General features: G+C 42.6%; 1 pseudogene; it reads left to right on the top strand.

Annotated features, from left to right (window-relative positions):
• The first annotated feature begins 359 nt into the window (after positions 1-359).
• LOC144368681 (poly [ADP-ribose] polymerase 1 pseudogene) lies at positions 360-1,239 on the top strand (annotated as a pseudogene).
• The last annotated feature ends 5,202 nt before the right edge of the window (positions 1,240-6,441 follow it).

Consider the following 6,441-nt stretch of genomic DNA (forward strand, 5'->3'; position numbering starts at 1 on the left):
AGTGGGTTGTACTTGACATGTCTTAAATTGTATGTTTTTTGGAGAAGTTTATATACTTTCTTGAAGACAGGATAGCCTTTTCTTTAATATCCATTTAAAATCTATTCATTTCATTTAGTGGGAGTGTTAACTTGTCACCAAACAGGACTCTACTTAAAAGAAAATTTAAAACTCTTTGGCTTATATGTGCAGGCTGGGTGTGGTGGTACATGTCTGTAATCCCAGCAGTGCAAGAGGCTGAAGCAGGAGGATGGGGAGTTCCAGCCAGCCTCAGCAAGGGCAAGGTGCTATGCAACTCAGTGAGACCCTGTCTCTAAATAAAATACAAAATAGGGCTGAAGATGTGGCTTAGTGGTCAAATGCCCCTGAATTCAATCCCAGATACACCTCCCCAACCCCCACCAAATTGCTTCTAAACCCTGATGCCCCTTGACTATGGGATGAGAAAGTCCTGCTCCTGAACAATGCAGACAGTGTGCAGGCCAAAGTCCAAATGCCTGACAACTTCCTGGACATTGGGATGGCCTGCAGTTGGCTTAGGGGTGGATCTGATGACAGTAGCAAGGACCCCATTGATGTCAACTACAAGAAGCTCAAAAGTGACATTAAGGTAGTTGACAAAGACTCTGAAGAAGCAGAGATCATCAGGAAGTATGTTAGGAACACACAGGCACAATGCCTATGACCTGGAAGTTTGGATATCTCTAAGGTAGAGTGCAAAGGGGAGAGCCAACACTACAAACCCTTTAAGTAGCTTCACAATCGAAGGTTGCGTGCACAGGTGCAGGACCACCAACTTTGCTGGGATCCTGGTCCCCTTCTAGGCATAGCCCTGCCTGAAGCACCTGTGACAGGCTACATGTTTGGCAAAGACATATTTTTTGCTGATATGGTCTCAAAGAGTATCTACTACTTCCACACATCTCAGGGAGACAAGATAGGCTAAATCCTGTTGGGAGAAGTTGTCCTGGGGAACATGGATGAACTGAAGCCTGCTTCACATATCAACCAATTACCCAAGGGCAAGCAGAGTGTCAAAAGATTTGGGCAAAACTATCCCTGATCCTTCGGCTAGTATTACTCGGGAGAGTATAAAGGACTGGGATCTCATAAGGTGTTATCTATACCTGCCTACTATATAATGAATACATTGTCTTTGATATTGCTCAGGTAAATCTGAAGTATCTGCTGAAACTGAAATTCAACTTTAAGACCTCTCTGTGGTTAACAGAAATATGAGTTGCACCCTGGTGACTCTCATTTGAATTAACTGTGTGGTCATGCACCAACACACCCAGCAGAAACCTCAACTAAGCTGCCAATGGATGTTACCTTTACTAAATCTCCTTGGAAAGGGTTTTTACATAAACAGGTCAAAAGGTTTTTCTCAAATTTTCAAATCCTTTTTATGTTTAATTTTGCATTGGAGGGTTTGAGGGTTCTATCTAGCCAGGCACAGTCCTGACAGATACATCTGACAGTAGAGGGAAAGTGGGGGAGAGGTTTTTGGTTTGTTTTGTTTGCTTAGACTAGTCTTGTTTCAAAAAAAAACAACAACAAAAAAAAAACAAAAAAAAAACAAGCCAAATTACAGCACTTGCCTTATTGGTTTCCCAAGAGATGGAAACAATGTGTTTCCACCCTTTTCTCTAAGTGTTCATCTTTAGTTTTAATTCTGGCAATGTGTGATGCATTTATTTTGAGCTAAACATAAAAACTAATTTCATACTAAAAATGCTACCATTAATAATATTTGTCAACATCATCAGTGATCACTTGCCTATTATGTTTCTCAAAACCAGAACTCTAAAAACACAAATAGTTTTTGGTGGTTACATACATTTTCTTTCTGTTTTCCTTTTTTGTATTTTTATTTAGAGACAGGGTTTTGCTTAGTTGCTGAGGTTGACTTTGAACTTGTGATCCTCCTGTCTTAGACTCCTGAGCTGCTGGGATTGCAGATGTGCACCACTGTGCCCAGCTAGAAAAAAAATCTTGTCTGGTCTTCTGGTGGTGATATGGACAGAAGCTAATTGAGCCATGTATGAAATGCTTGCTTGTGCATCAGTCCTATGATGAACCTGTCACCTGTTTACCCCACTAAATTCACATGACCCAAGAGTAGAGGAAGCATGAATCCCAAGGGACAATCAAGGTGCTATTACCAGCAGAAGGGGAAACAGAGCCTGGAAATCACAAAATAGAGTGGCAGGTACTGCCAGCATTTAACCCAGGCTCCTAGGAATCCTGGACACCTCATCACACACAGTAGCCACCATAGCTTTCCAAACTTCCTGAGTTTGAAATAAGCTGAAGAAGCTGGTGGATTCCTTCTTGCCCTCTTCCTTGATTTTCTCTGGTCCAAGTATTTCTAAGAATTTTAGGACACCTCTGACCTCAAGAAATTCTATCCAATTACTGTCCAGGGAGTAGAAGAGTTGAAACAAAACATTTGACAAATTCCTTGACACTAACCTCCTAAGGGAGTCTAAGTTCCTTTCCTCACATATTTTGCCTCCTATCCTGGAAACGTCCATAGGTAAAGTGACATGATACTTTGGATATTCTTCCTTCTAGCAGGAAGTGGACATCTCTTTATTTGGGGCTTTCCAGCCTCTGTTTCCCCTTCTGCTGGTAATAGCACCTTGATTGTCCCTTGGGGACTCATGCTTCCTCCATTCTTGGTCATGTGATTTTAGTGGGGTAAACAGGTGACAGGTATGTCATCCTTCTGGCTATAGAAATTGGTCTGGGGCCAGGCATGTGACCTAAGCTGATCCAATGAGGCTCAAAAGTCAGAATGTTCTTGGGACCCATGTAAAAGATTGGTTTCTTTTCAGCATAGCTGAGCTATAAGGTGCATGTCTGGAGCTCCTGGGAACCTCAGCACACAGAGCCTTCTGAATATAGAGGACAGATGGAGACTTTAAGGGGAAAGAGGGAGGGTGGGACCAAATACTGATGATAGTGTTTGAACCCCTGGGTCTAGTCAGGTCTGAAATATGTATTTCCACCTCTGGGTAATTCAGTTAAGCAATCCAATAAATCTCTTCTTTCTGAGTGTAGCAGGAATTACTTTTCTGTAATTTTCAATCAAAAGGATACTAACTAGTAAAGGGCCAATGAGGAACATGGGATGGAGGAGTAATTGGAGCAGACTTCCGGGGGACACTACATCTGGGCCCACCTTGAAGGTTAGGGGGCACCTACAGATACCTAGAATCCCATGTGTTATGAATGCCCAGGATACCACGAGAGACTGGAATTTCTCTAGAGTGGATCTTACCTGCCCACAGCTGATAAGAAGATGCCAATTGACCTGAAAAGCTTTTCTAAACATAGGTAAAGTGATATAGCTGAACCACAAGTCAAAGAATGCTTTTCAAGGTAGTTTTCCCTAGAGAAATAGATCCTGTGCCTGATTCTGGGTAACCCTTCAGGTCCAGGATAACAAAGCAGCTGGAGTGCACCCTTTAATCTGAGAGGAGCTAACGGGGAAGGGGCAACACACAGAGGATAGGTGCTGGGTCATTCCTTGTTATCCAGGAAGTTCCTCCATGATAGTTTAGCCACTTGGCTCTGACAGGTTCCCTAGGGAGCAAGGATGCTTGCATCAATCAAAGGTGCATGGAAAAAGCTGAGGGTGAATTTCTCAAGTCTCTCTAAGCCATGATCATTGTACTCTTGCGTCTCAGTATAGTTCATTATTTTGGGCCCAATCCTAGATTTTAACTTCCTAATTAATTCTCAATTGTGTACTTGCTCAAAGTTTTACACTAGAGGTTACTATCCTTATGAAGAACTGCATGGCTTCCTAATAAGAATAACAAGAGATGGTAGAAAAATTAAACTTTGATTTAAAACAGCCTCAATATTTAATGTTTATTTTTAAAAATCAGCCTTTGCAAAAAGTCTCATCATAATATAGCACCCAGAGCACGTGTCAGCTTGGATACAAGGTATAAAATCAAGCCACAATAGAAAGGGAACCAGTCAACAATTACTAGGCTCATAACATATCACAGGCTCTTTGAACACTTTAAGATATTAGCTGAAATTATTACAGCTCATGGAGGATGACTGAGAGCTTCCAAGATAGATAAGAGCTAATGTAATGGGTTGGATGTAATAATGCTTTGTTGGGGGCAGGGTGGGGGAATGAGTCAAATTGTCTCTGCTGCACCCTGGTTCCCAGGATGCCAATAGAAGTAAATACAGATTGGTTCATTAGGAAAGGCTCTTTACTGCAAAAGCATCATTTGCTCTAGAGCTAGGCTCCCCTGCATGTTGCCACCATAGCTGGGGGCCAGGTTATCAGCCACATGGAAGTCTCTTTATCCCTACCTTATCACTTCCCTCTTCCCCCATCCTCTGCCCTGTTCCTGACTCAGTGCATTCTCCTTTTCTTCAGTGACCAGCTAGGCCAACCAACTTTTGTCACCATCTTTTCTCTCTATACTAGACTGGTCTTCTTTTCATAGTCACTTGCTATACATATTTTGGGTCTATTATTTTCATTATTTAGTTCTAGAAGGTTGCCATAGTATCAGCAGTAGATAACAAGTACTAGGCAGTGTGCTAACTGCTTTGCTTGGATTGTCTCATATAATCCTCACCGCAGCTCTCTGGTGCTCACTGTCAGTATTTCCATTTACTCCATGAGTATAACATGAAGTTACCAAAGGTAACTGGTGGATCTGGGATTTGAACCTGAGCAGGCTAGCCCAGGTTCTTCCTGCCAGGCCTTTCTACCTGTAGACATAGGGAGTGGGCGAGGCTGCTGATGTGGGTGGTCTCCCTGTATGGTGTTGCAGGTGGAGTTGTGGGTTTGCACTGCCTACCTAGTGGGAGATCCTGGAGTACAATAGATGGCCTATGGGCTTTGGGTCAGACAGATCCATTCCTATTTACTAGTAAATTACTCAATCTTTCCAAGTTCATTTTTTCTTACCTATAATAAATGTCAGTCCTCAGTACTCCCCCCACCTCCCAAAGTTAGGAAATAATACATAATTCTGGCTATAGAAAGTGAATCTACAGCTGTACCTTTAAGGCCTGGTTCATCCAGTCATTGCATAAGCATTAGCTGAATGTCCACTAAATGTAAGGCACTATTACTAGCACCTGAGGTATGGGGAAGAATGACGATGCCTAGCACAAGTGCAATGACTGAGTAAGAAAGGAAGTGGGCTGGACACAGAATCCTTGGAAACACTAACATTTAGGGTGGGAGGAAATTCTGCAGCTGAGGCAAGAGAAATAGCAATAGAAGAAGAGAGCTGAGAAGGGGCAGAGGCCATCAGGCTGGACTAGATGAGGTGAAGGAGGCACAGCACTTGCCTTGGATCTCGAATTTAAAGGGGCACCAAAGTTGTGTGCAATGGCAGACACCTATGATCCCAGTGACTTGGGCATTTGAGACAGGAGAACTGTAAACCTGAGGCTTGTCCTTGCAACACAGCAAGACCCCTCCCCCCACCCCCGCCCCGAAAAAGGGGTGGGGATATAGCTCAGTGGTAAATCATCTCTGTAAAGGGCACCAAAAAAAAAAAAAACACACCTCAGCAATAAAATCATATTTCAGTGCAATATTTAAAATAATCAAATTAATATAAAATTCATGATGAATCAAATATCAACATTTTACATAAAAACAGGATCTGACTCTGCACCTGAGATCCCGCCTCACTTTCCTCACCCTGTGTTCAAGTGGAAAATGTTAAGTAAGACAAGGAAAGAAAACTGGAAATCTAAATTTGGCTGCACAGAGGTTGCTGGTAACCAAGGTGAGCTTAGTTTCATGACTTGAGGGTTGAGAAGCCAGATTACAGGTACTGACATTTCTCAAAGCATGATCTGTGAACCATAGCATCAGAGTTATTGGGAGCACTTGTTAGAAAAAAAGGTCAGGGCCCTATACTTAATCTATTAAATCAGAACCCTAGTGGTGGGGTGGGCATAAGGAGGTAGACTAGTAATTTGTACGTGTTATTTTTAATTTTTTGCTGAGCTGGATTAAAACCCAGGGTTTCCTGATGTTAGCTGGGGAGCTATGTCCCCAGCCTTAACCTTTATTTTAAACCTCTTTGCTAAGAGCCATAGCCAAGTAGGAATGATGCATGGCATTTTTGGTTGAAAGGTGATGCCAGCAAGCCATTGAGATAATGATTATGTTAAGATGTGCATTCAATTGGACATTGGACCCCTGCTGTCCTCCTAGGCCTGTTATTTTGGAGCTCTTGCAGGACTCCTGGAGAGTTCCCATTGTTTGGGGAAGTGTGGTAGGAGGGATTTCAGGAGGAGGGATTTTCCTGTTGCTGTGGTGTGTCCAAGGAGAAGGCTGCATGTGTGGTGTTCAAAGGAGTTTTGGAAATAAAGTTTGTTCTTGCTTGAGTGGCTTGTGATTTTGTGCCCAGCCAGACTGTGGCAACTCTTTTATGC

The sequence above is a fragment of the Ictidomys tridecemlineatus genome, chromosome 11 (genome assembly GCF_052094955.1).
Source record: "Ictidomys tridecemlineatus isolate mIctTri1 chromosome 11, mIctTri1.hap1, whole genome shotgun sequence".
Classification (NCBI taxonomy): Eukaryota; Metazoa; Chordata; class Mammalia; order Rodentia; family Sciuridae; genus Ictidomys; species Ictidomys tridecemlineatus.